Source organism: Eleutherodactylus coqui, chromosome 12, assembly GCF_035609145.1.
Source record: "Eleutherodactylus coqui strain aEleCoq1 chromosome 12, aEleCoq1.hap1, whole genome shotgun sequence".
Classification (NCBI taxonomy): Eukaryota; Metazoa; Chordata; class Amphibia; order Anura; family Eleutherodactylidae; genus Eleutherodactylus; species Eleutherodactylus coqui.
In genome coordinates this window covers 111,900,182-111,912,787 of record NC_089848.1, presented here as the reverse complement: position 1 = coordinate 111,912,787, position 12,606 = coordinate 111,900,182, and positions in this window count along the sequence as shown.

Genomic DNA, 12,606 nt, shown 5'->3' with positions numbered 1-12,606 from the left:
ACTGGCCGTTTTGACTAGACTGTTAGGGGTGCTGGGACCAGTGAGGGCACACAAGGTGACCAGGCTCAGGACTCTCGACAGACCACCAGTAGAGTGGAGCGTCTGACCAGACTGTTAGGAGGTGTTGTGGACCAGTGGATGTGTGAGGGCACACAAGGTGATCGGGCTCAGGACGCCCCCTACAGACCACCAGTCCGACAAGCATGAGCCTCTTTAACTATTTCATTGTCCGCCATCCAACGATAGGTGACGCCATCGTTACAGGCCAACAGTGATAGAGCGAGAGGCTGGCTCAGTTATAATAATGAGCTGACCAGCAGCCGATCAGCGATGATATGACCGGCAATGGATGAGCCACAATACTACGTGATTGGTCGCTGGAACTCAGCTGTATGTGGCTGTTCTAATTCCGCTACTCCAGGGGAGATTTTACAATCTCTGGATAATCCCTTTAAGGATGCATTGACTTTTATGGTGTTTTCATCTCCACTTTTCAAAAGGCATCACACAGCTCCATGGATGGAAAAATTAAAAATCCCTGATCCTTTGAATACAGCAATGTCAGAAATAAATTATTTTCCAAAAAATTCACATGCACACTGCCACTACATTGACACAGACATGTGGAGTCATCGTTCTCATGAGCTCTGGGGGTCCCACAGTTGGACCTCCAACAATCAAGGATTGATCACCTATCCCATGAGTATGTCCCAGTGGATTTCTGTCTAACAAGGTGCCCATACTCCCTACATAGCAGTTGACCAAATTTTTATTTTTCAACAGCTAAAGATGTGTCCTTCCTTACCTTTTTGTCTGTTTTGAGTTATTCCAAGATAAGGTAAAAAAAAAGTGATTTTAAAGCTTGGCAGAATACCCAGAGTTGAGTGTAAGGGGTTAATCCTTACCACCCCTTATTAATGGTACTGTATATATACTGAATGTTCTGTTTGCATGAAATCCCATGTATGGAGTATATGTTTGCAATCACTACCGTTGACATTGCATTCCTCTGTGGTATCATACACATACAGTACATTGGGGTCATTTTTTGTCACTCCCTGATAAAGCTTCCTATTGAATGACAACTGGAATTATATTGTAGCCACTATTTCCTAAGTGTCTCTCAACCTGCACCCCCATGATTCTGTCCGGTTTGTTAGTTAATAATAAGTCCAGGATGGCCCTCCCTCTAGTTGGCTCCCATACAAGTTGGGTAAGGAAGTTTTTTTTTGTTTTTTTTTAAGGAACGTTTATTGGGCATGTCATACATTACAATACAAAACAACAAGGGAGAGTCATCAAGAATACTTCACAAAATTAGAAGATTACAGTTTTCTTACTCCATTAAGAGTTTATAATATCCAATTTATTATTTTTTTTAATTTAAAACAACTTTGGCTGTTATAATAAAGGAGACCAAGACTCCTAACCTGGGGAATCGTACTTACATGTGGAGAAGGGCACTTACATGTGAGGTCAGACCCCTTAGTAATAAGCCTCTCAAACTTTGTTCTGAGCCCAGCACTGTGCGCTTGAGTCCCACCACTGGGTTATAATTGGTAGACGACAGCCACCACCCTACACATACCAATTCACTAGCCAGGTAGTAACAGTAGAAGTGGGGAAGGGCCAACCCCCCTCCATCCATGGACTGGCAGAGAGTTTCCAACTTGATTCTTGGGGTGGAGCCCTGCCATAACATGTGAAGGAGTATTTTACGGAGAACTGTAAAGAATCTTTTAGGGATCAGGATAGGGGCATTCTGAAATATATACAAAAATTTGGGTAATAACTTCATTTTAATTAGGTTTATACGACCAACTAGGGTCAATGGGAATGAAGCCCATAGGGTTGCCATGTCTCTTGCCCAGTCCAAAAGTGGTGCAAGACTATCTGTGTAAAAATGGTCAGTAGATCTCCGCACCACTATTCCCAAAAAGGTGACACTATATGTACACTCCAGGGGGGCAGGGAGGGCTAGTGATGCCGCAGGGGTATCGACTGCCAGCAGCCCGGTTTCATCCCAGTTAACCTGTACCCCGGAGTATTCTCCATAACTGTTAAAAGGTGAGCCTCTACATTCTTCTCCTGTTCCAAGTCAATATCCAGCATAATTAAGGCTACCGTATACTAGACCTTGTTGGTCAGAGTTTGGCTTTGGGGTCAGTTGGTCAGTAGCCTGAAAAGGAAGGAGAGATTATGTATGGCAAACAGTTGTTTCAATGTCCCCGTTATATATGCGTAGAACAGTCTCTGCATTAAAGCAGTACAAAGTCGAGTATTCTTCCAACATTACGGAGGATTCCCGTTCCCCTCATAAGAGAGAGTGAATTCAAGGTTAATAGCATCAAGGAGTATCAAAAGTTACCAGTCTCACTCTGATATTTAAGGACAAACTGAATGTATTGGTGCTCTAGCCAAGCAATCACATCCTCCGGCCCATCAAGGAAGTGAGCCCGGTTGTCCTTGATTACCTTAAGCTTAGCCGAATACATCATTGCATATTCCAGCTGCTTAGCGCTTAAGAGATGCCCCGCCTCCATGAACTTCTGGCAACGTTTCTGTACTTTCAGGGGGTAGTTGGAGAAGATTCTCACATGCTGTCCCTGTACTTTTAGGGAGTCCATCCTTCGGTTCAGTTCCAGCACTTTATCTCTGTCCCTGTAATCTAGGAGTTTGGCTATAAATGTGCGTGGAGGTCCTCCAGTAGGCCTTGGCTCTGGTTGGAATACGGTGTGCACGTTCAACACAGAACTGGGTTGAGAAGAAATTAGAGTCATAGACTTCCCTGAGTAATGATTCAAGGTATTCACAGGGTTGTCTCCCCTCCACTCCCTCCGGCAAGCCAACCGTCCTAATATTGCATCTGCGAGAGCGGTTTTCCAAGTTGTCAATCTTTAACTGCTGAGCAGAGGAGGTAGATTCAAGCGCCTGCAGTTGCACCCTAAGTGGTGCAACTATGTCCTCTAGATCAGAGACTCGCGTCTCCACAGTGGTGGTTCGCTCTCGCAGGTTGTGGACATCTGCCCGCAGCAGGCCGAAGTCAGACTGCAGGGCATCAATCTTCGCAGTAAGAGCAGATTGACAGTCTGTTATGGCCCTGAGTACGTCCGCAATAGTTGGACTTGGGGTAGTGGCACCAGGAGGGACCCCTGAGGTGAGCTGGATGCATGAGGTTGAGTTTCACAAGTTGCTGTACTCTATTGGTGAGCTTTGTTTGTTTTGTAGGGTTGGCCATATAGGCAGAGGGTGTAATTAAAGTATAGAGAAATATATTCAGAAGTAGAGATGTCACTTAGCCAGAGCTTTTTTGTGCCACAGAGGAATTCTCTCAAGACCTCTACCGCTACTTCATCACCGAGCTCCCGTACCTAGCAGAGTGCGGGGTGTGCATCATCGTGAGTTTGTCGCACAAGCAGCAACGCACTCCCCAATTTCTAGTTTCAAGATCACAACTCTGCAGCAGGAATATTGTGTAGAATATGTTGTTTCAGTAAGAATCCACTAGGTGGCAGCACAGTACAGTAGCAGTCCTGCACACATTAGACAGTGACTGTATCTCTCTTCTCCCTCTGCTCCAGAGTGTCTCTCCTCTCTCTCCTAGACCCCAAGCTTCTGCCTAGGTGGGTGAATAAGAGGGGCTACAGGTGGGTAGATGAGGGAGGAGGGCAGACAGATGGCTTCACTTGTTGTGGTATTATACTGTTTATTAAGACACTTTTCTTGTTGCCTCCTGCGGCTTCCTTCACTCTCTCTGTATATCTTTTCTCTCCTTCTCCTCTCCTCCAATATCCAACGCCTCCTCCTCTGTGGGCGCACGGTGGAGTGAGGAGCTGGTGTCTCCCTGCCTCCCAAGATGATGTCCAGCAGACAGTGCAGTGGTATCAGCAGGGCTGTGCAGGCAGCAAGGGAGAGCCGGCGCTGAAATGCAGGGGCCTGGGGCAGGGGTTTGCAGGTCAGGAGCAGCCGGCAAAGTCTGTGTCAGGGCTGCCTGTCACCCGACCGCCGCTGCAGAAATAGAGTGGAGGGAGCAGTGCACAGCTGCAGCGCTGCAGGAGTCCCAGGTCAATCCCCCCTGCAGCCTGGACAGCAGGAGGGCCGTAGCTGGGCTTTCCACGGGGTGCAGGCACCCGGGAATCCAGCCCGCAGATCCTCTGGCTTCAGCAGGCCACAAAGTTCTCACAGGGTTCGTCCACAGTAAGACTGCAAAAGGTCCTAAAAGGTCTCTAATTGTTCCCCAAGGGCAGAGGAAATGGTACAGGACCCGATCGGCAGAGCAGGGTCCTTTTTCAAGCAGGATTTTAGGGGTTAGATGGAGAAGCACTTTCCCATGCGTCTTGTCATTCTGCCAGCTAGGCCACCAAGGTAATTATCTTTAATTGTTCTCAGGAACTTATCGCTCTTGTGAGATCCGCAGATTTCATCTTCCCATATTATATTCGGATAATTAAAGTCTTCCATAATAATTACTTCATTGCGGTTTGACACCTTTTCTATGTGTCTTAAAAATAGGTTTTCATTTTCTGTTATTTTTGGTGGTCTATAGAAAACCCCTATGAGGATTTTGTTATTTTTTGCTCCCTGTATTTCTACCCACAGGGATTCCATGTGTTCATCTCCTACACCTATATCTTCTCATATCCTCGGCATTAAGTACAATTTAACATGCAGACATACCCCTCCCCCTTTCTGGTTTCCACGGTCTCTCCTGAAGAGATTGTAACTCTGTAAGTTCACCGCACAAATGCACTTATCATCAAGCCATGTTTCAGTTATTCCCACTATATCATAGTTTTCGTCAGATATTCTTGCTTCGAGCTCACCCACTTTACCGATCATATTTCTTGCATTCGTTGCCATACAATTTACATGGTGGTTGTTATTCTTTATTTTCACTGTTCTACCTTTGGTCCTATTAGCTATATTGTCAGTTCTAACTGTACTAACCCCACCTCCTGCTCAACCCCGACTCCCATTACTTGATTCCAGGTCACTGTCTACACTGTCTTCCCCATATCTTCTTGTTTCTTGGCCCTCATATAAACACTCCTCCAACCTTCCAGTCATTTTCTCCCCCAGCACAGCGGCACCCTCCCCATTGAGATGCTGACCGTCCCTACGGTAGAGCCTGCAGCTGACCGCAAAGTAAGCCCAGTTCTCCAGGAACTAAAACTTCTCTTGCTTACATCAACTCTGGAGCCACTTGTTGACCTCTCTAATCTCCCACTGCCTTTCTGGTGTGGCTCGTAGTACATGTAATATTTCAGAGAAAACTACCTTGGAGGTCTTCGGCCGGAGCTTAGATCCTAGGTCCCTGAAATTGTTTTTGAGGGTCCTCCATTGGTATATGGTACGGAAAACACTTAATCACGTATTTTTAAGTACCAGTAGATGCTGTTAACATTCACCGGTTCCCTGTAGGCTAGTCCAAGCCTGCTACACACATAAGAGAGCCAGATCTCTTTTTTTTCTCTCTCTCTCCCTCCCTGAGCTGGTGCATGTAGACTGCTGTTGTGTTATCTCCATATACTGCAAACATAGGAGAGCAGGAACATTTCTCTATCTCTGGCCTGGTGGATGTAGACTGATTCTATGATGCCTCCATACACTACTTACATAGGCGAGGAAGATCTCTTCTCTCTGAGCTGGTGGGTGTTGACTGCTGCTGTGATGTCTTCTATACACTGCAAACATAGGAGAGAGAGATCTCGCCTTCTCTCTGAGTGGGTGTAGACTGCTGCTATGATGTCACCATATACTGCACACATAGTAGTGCAAGATAAGTTGATTGGCAAGGGTCTTTCATTCAGAAATACTGCCAATCATATGATCCTCAGACCCGATATTAATGGTGGTATGTCTGCATCAGTGGTCAGGTCCAGAATTGTGACAGAGGGTTTCACTTCAATTGAAATCAATTGGAGCAATGCCTTACATCCCTTAGTTACACTTCCGGCCCTAACCACTGATGCGGATGTTCAGCCCTGCGGCACTGACAGTGGTCCAAAAGAGCAGTTGACAGCCAGAGATCTAAAGCAGCAGACCCCCATTAATAACTACTGATGGATGATCTTAAGGATAGGTCATGAATAGAAAATGCCTGGAAAATCCCTTTAAGCAAACTGGATATTGATTGGTTCCTAATTTACTAGCGGCATAGTTCGGGAGAAGACGAGCTCTTAGGAGCACTGAAAAGCCGTTTCACCAGTTTATTCAGGTGCTTGATGGATATTGTGTGAAGGGAAACATTAGCCGCTACATTTTAGTCATCATGATCTGTTGATTTATCCTTGCTTGAGTTTCCAAAGTAAATGTGCCCTGTATAAAACATCTGCTATTGAATACATTTGGTAATCAGACTTGGAGAAGACAAATAAAGCCCAGGAGCAACATACCATATTATCGAGAAGAAATAAATGCATCTGAGACCTGAAATGTAATGTGGGCGACTTGTTCCGACCTACACTTCGTGTGCTACAGCTTCAGCACAGAAATTAGAATATTCATGACCCCTTTCTTAAGAGAAATATCCTGGAGGGCCTTTAAAAAGATCTGAGAAATAGGAAAACTGCCCAAGAAAGCTCCAATATCAATAGGCCACATACGTCTTGGTGAAGGATGAAAACTGAGCATTGCCCTAAAGAGGTTATTGATACAGGGTGGGCCAAGGAAAGTAGCCCACCTCAGACAATACTGCAACAGGAAGAACGAGCAAGTAAATAGTTTTTTCACAAAGTTTTATTGATTTACCCATGTTACAAGAGATGCTGGAAGTGGTCCCCATTCCGTTCTTTCAGAAGTGAATGGGGACCACTTCCACTATCTCTTGTAACGTGGGTATCTCTGGGCATGTCGTAACATGTTGGCTGATACTGCCTGCAGCTCTTCAACGGTGATGTTTTTTACTTGAGATCATCCAAGGAATGAGTTTTATTGGTGCACACTTTCAGCTTTTTCCAAAGTCCGGGGAGTATGGTGGACATATATCCTCGATCATAGTACGCTCTTCCATAAAAAGCTCATTAGACCATATGAGTGCATCACAGGAAGTGTGGCATGTTGCCCCATCTTGTTGGAAAAAAACATTACATTCTTCAGTGAAAGTTGGTCGTAAACCTGTTCAGATAAACAGTGGTATCCACAGTGGATTAGAAGAAAATTGGGCCCACTATTCGTGTTCCTGACACAACTTTGGTGATACATGAAGTTGCTAGGAAAGACTATTAACTATAAACTAGGGACCATGGGGGGGGGGGGGGGGGGGGGCACATGGTGTAGACAGTGACCTGGGACCAAGTAATGGGAGTGGGGGTCAAGCAGGGGTGAGGTTAGTACAATTAGAACTGGCAGAACAGCTAATAGGCCAGAGGTAGAGCAATGAAAATAAAGAATAACAACCACCATATAAATTGTATGGCAACGAATGCAAGAAGTCTGATCAGTAAAGTGGGTGAGCTCGAAGCAAGAATGTCTGAAGAAAATTACGATATAGTAGGAATAACAAACCTGGTTTAAGGATAAGTGCGATTGGGCGGTGAATTTACAGGGTTACAATCTCTTCAGAAGAGCATGGAACCAGAAAGGGGGAGGGGTATGTCTGTATGTTAAATCGTACTCAATGCAAAGGTGCAGAAGATGATCATGTGGAATCTCTGAGGGTAGAAATACAGGGAGCAAAAAAATAACAAAATCATGGGGTTTTCTATAGGCCGCCAAAAACAACAGCAGAAACTTATTATTAAGACAAATAGACAAGATGTCAAACCGCTATAAAGAAATTATTATTGGGGACTTTAATTATCCGGATATAATATGGGAAGATGAAACCTGTAAATCTCATAGGGGTGATAAGTTTTTGAGAATAATCAGAGATAACTACCTTTCCCAACTTGTACGGGGGCCAACTAGAGGGAGGGCCACTCTGGACTTAGTAGTAACAAACCGGACCGAATCATGGGGGCGCAGGTTGAGGAACACTTGGGAAATAGTGACCACAATATAATTAAATTCCAGCTGTCATTCAATAGGAAGCCTTATCAGGGAGTGACAAAAAAAGTAAACTTCAGTAAAGTAAAATTTGATCAGTTCAGAATTACTATTGGGAACATTAATTGGGACAATGTCCTCAAAAATAACAGTACAGATGACAAATGGGAGAAGTTTAAAAACATCTTAATTACCTCATGTGAGCAGTTCATACCCTGTAAAAATAAAAGAACTACAAATAGAAGTAAACCAATGTGGTTCGGCAAGACTGTAAGAGGGGCAATAAGTGAAAAAAAAGAAAGCATTTAAATTACAAAAAACAAGAAGGCAGCGAAGAAGCGCTGAAAACATGCAGGGAAAAAAACTAAATTATGTAAGGAAAAGATCAAAACTGCCAAGGAAGAGGCAGAAAGACAATGCTAAAGAGAGCAAAAATAACCCTAAACTATTCTTCAATTATATAAACAGTAAAAGGATTTGCACTGAGAGCACCGGCCCTTTAACAAATAATACAGGAGAAACCATATAAGACGATGGGGGGAAGGCAAATCTATTAAGTTTTTTCTCAAGTGTATTCGCGAATGAAAAAGAAATGTCATACGAGATGCAGGGGAATAAAACAAACCCCCCAGTAAGTATTGCATGCCTAACACAGGAGGAAGAGCAGAGCCGGTTAAGAATAATTAAAAAAAAACAAAAACAAATCGACAAATCGCCTGGCCCAGATGAAATACACCCAAAAGGTTCTAAGGGAACTAAGTGACGTGATAGATAGACCGCTATTTCTTATATTTAAGGACACCATTGAGACCAAGGTTGCACCACTAGATTGGCGCATTGCCAATGTGGTCTCAATATGCAAAAAGGGGTCTAAAAGTCTAACTACAGGCCAGTAAGTTTCACTTCAATTGGGAAAATATTGGAGGGGTTTTTGAGAGATGCCGTCCTAGAATACCTCAAGGAAAGCAACAGCATAACTCCTCATCAGCACGGATGCATGAGGGGTCGATCATGTCAGACCAATTTGATCAGCTTCTACAATGAAGTAAGTTCTAGGCTGGACCTGGGAGAGTCTATTGATCTCCTATATTTGGATTTTTCTAAAGCATTTGACATTGTGCCGCATAATAGGCTGATATATAAAATCAGACAGCTCGGATTGGGTGAAAATGTGTATCTGAGTAAAGAACTGTCTCGGAGATAGAAAGCGAAGGGTGATAATAAATGGTTCGCAGAATGGGAGGAATTGGGCTAAGCAGCAGCACATGTAAAAGAGACTTGGGTATATTAATAAAATCACAGACTGAAAATGAGTCAACAATGTGATGCAGCAGCAAAAAAAAAAGGAAAACACAATTCTGAGATGTATTAAGAGAAGCATTAAGAGTCTAGATCATGTGAGGTCATTATCCCCCTCCACTCTTCCTTAGTCAGACCTCCTCTAGAATACTGTGTCCAGTTCTGGGCACCCCACTTTAAAAAAGTCAGACAAACTGGAGCAAGTTCAAAGAAGAGTTACCGAGATGGTGAGCGGTCTGCAAATCATGTCCTGGAGGAGACGGACGGTTAAAGGATCTGGGAATGTTTAGCTTGCAAAAAAGACGGCTAAGAGGAGATTTAATAGCTGTCTACAAATATCTGAAGGGCTGTCACAGTGCAGAGGGATCAGCCCTATTCTCATTTGTACAAGGAAAGACTAGAAGCAATGTGATGAAACTGAAAGGGAGGAGACACAGATTAGGTATTAGAACAAAACTTTCTGACAGTGAGGGTGATGAATGAGTGGAACAGGTTGCCACGGGAGGTGGGGAGTTCTCCTTGGAAGTGTTCAAACAAAGCCTGGACAGACATCTGTCTGGGATGATTTAGTGAATCCTGCACTTAGCAGGGGGTTGGATCAGTTGACCCTGGAGGTCTCTTCCAACTCTACCATTCTATGATTGGGCCACGGTCACTAGGGGGGTGCCACAGGGTTCAGTATTAGGTCCCTTTCTGTTCAATATATTTAACAATGTTCTGATAGAGGGACGGCACAGTAAAATATCGATATTTGCAGATGATACGAACTTATACAAGATAATTAATACAACGGATGGCAAGGTACGGCTACAAAAAAACCTAGATAAGCTGGGGGCTTGGGCAGAAAAATGGCAAATGAAGTTCAATATTGATAAATCTAAGGTTTTGCAGATGGGCAGGAGAAACGGATGTCACCAATATACACTAAATGGGGTACCGCTAGGGAAAAGTGATATGGAGAAAGACCTGGGGGTACTAGTGGACTGTAGATTTAACTGGAGCAACCAATGCCAGTCAGCTGCTGCAAAAGCTAATAAAGTCTTGGGGTGCATTAAAAGAGGTATAGAGGCGAGGGACAAGAACCTTATTCTCCCCCTATATAACACACTAGTCAGGCCCCACATGGAATACTGTATACAGTTCTGGTCACCGGTGCTCAGGAAAGATGTTACAGTGCTTGAGGGGGTTCAAAGAAGGACAACTAAACTAATACATGGAATGACGGGACTGGAATACCCAGAGAGGCTATCCAAATTGGGATTATTCACCCTGGAAAAAATACGGCTAAGGGGCGACTAAATAATGTATAAATACTTTAGGGGACGATACAAGGATCTCTCCCATGATGTTTATACCCAGGACTGCAACGGTGGTAAGAGAGCATCCGCTACGTGTAGAAGAAAGCAGGTTGAATCACCAACACAGAAGGAGGTTCTTTACTGTAAGAGCAGTGAGACTGTGGAACTCTCTGCCTGAGGATGTGGTGATGGCAAAATCAGTAGAGGAGTTTAAGAGAGGATTAGATAGATGTCTTTTTAGAGCGCCAAGATATTACAGGATATAGACATTAGGTGACCAGGGGGTCTTGGAGTTAAGTAGGAACTCAAATGTTGATCCAGGATTTATTCTGACTGCCATTATGGAGTGAGGAAAGACTTTTCTTCCTCCAAAAATGTGCTAAATTGGCTCATTGTTTTTTTTTTTTTTGCCTCGTATGCAATTTATTGCTGAATGTCATGGACAACTGCTCTGTTTGCTTCCATGGGCAGCACTGGCCAATCAAAGCAGCATATAGCATTTTAGAGTAATGATGTCTACTAATGCCGCGTTCATCAGGTAGTCAGAGATGCATTGCAGCCATCTTTGTATATCCAGGATCAACGGTTGTTTTAAGGAATATGAAGGGAAGCAAGCAGCACAGATCCCGGGCAGGTGGCTGAAGGTCATACCTATAGACTGCAATACTAGGAACACAGATATACAAGTGTTGCAAGGGATTTTTTGAGGTTAGCATATTGATGAGCTAACAGACTAGCAGATCAAAAAGCCTACGCCATCTTCTCAGGCCAGTGACATCACAGTCATTTCGCACATACGCCGATTCCATCCCAGGCTATACGGTTGGGTCTCCAGCAAGACTGAGAAAGAGGGACACATGTTGAGACAATAAACGTTTCTTAGCTGGTAGTTATCAACTAAAATCCACCATCTTTTACATCTATGTGCGCACTTTTCTAAAAAAAAGTTGCCCCATTTCATGAGCCCTTTTAGACTTTCTTTTCTCATTGCCTAAGAGCAATGGACAGCACTGTGCCCGATATACAGTGAAGTGGCTGGGGAATTCACTTAAGCCCTTAACGGCCGCTGTAGACGGCATATGGGTGGTTGTTAAAATGTTATTTATAGTTGGGGTTTAAATAGGGTTTTAATGACATTTAAAAAAAATATAAATAAAACACCACCCCCAGGGTAGGGAACGGTATGAAAGGGCTCTTACTCACCCTCCTACATTACCTCTGGTGCAGCACCGGCTGCCTTTCCTGCTGAAGCAGGAAGCAATGTCATACGTCACCCACATGACTGCTGCAGCCCAATCAGAGGCCCTTATTGCTTGTGTGTAAAAGATAGGTGATCATTGGGGCTGGTAATTGGCTGCAGCACTTCTGCAAGTGATTAATGTGACATCATCGGTTCCTGTTGCAGCAGGGATGAAGTTGGTAGCACAGGACCAAAAGGCAACGCAGGAGCAGAAGAAACACTTTGTTATATCATTCAGCAATTGTATTTTTTAATGGTGGAAACACCCTTTCCAATCCACTGTCTGACCTGTGAAGACATTATGATTTAAGGCTTTACAGCTCCAATATTGAAAGACACCCGTCAGGGTTCTTACTGTATATTGCCAGCCTCTCTGCTGTCGAAGCCTATCCACCGTGTCCCCTCATGGAGTACTGGCTTTAGCTAACACACAGCTCTGTTGTGTAACGGCAGAAAAAGAGCAAGACCCCTAGGAAAACCAAGATTCAAATTGGATTGGAAATGGTTAATCCTACCCATGATTAATGCACATGACTGGTTTCAGGACAAAACTTCATCCCAGGACCAGAAGAACAGGACCTGCAGTTCTTCTCTGCCAAGACTCTGGCCCAATGGTTCCAGGGCCCATTTTCAGCCCTCTGAGATGGCAGATCGTCAGACAATCCATAAGCTCCACAGACGACCAACGCACTATATTTGCTGTAATTGGGCAGGGTTGCCAGAGTGCAGTGCAGTCTGCATTGGAGGTACGGTAGAAAGAAAACACCATCTCTCTCTGATGGA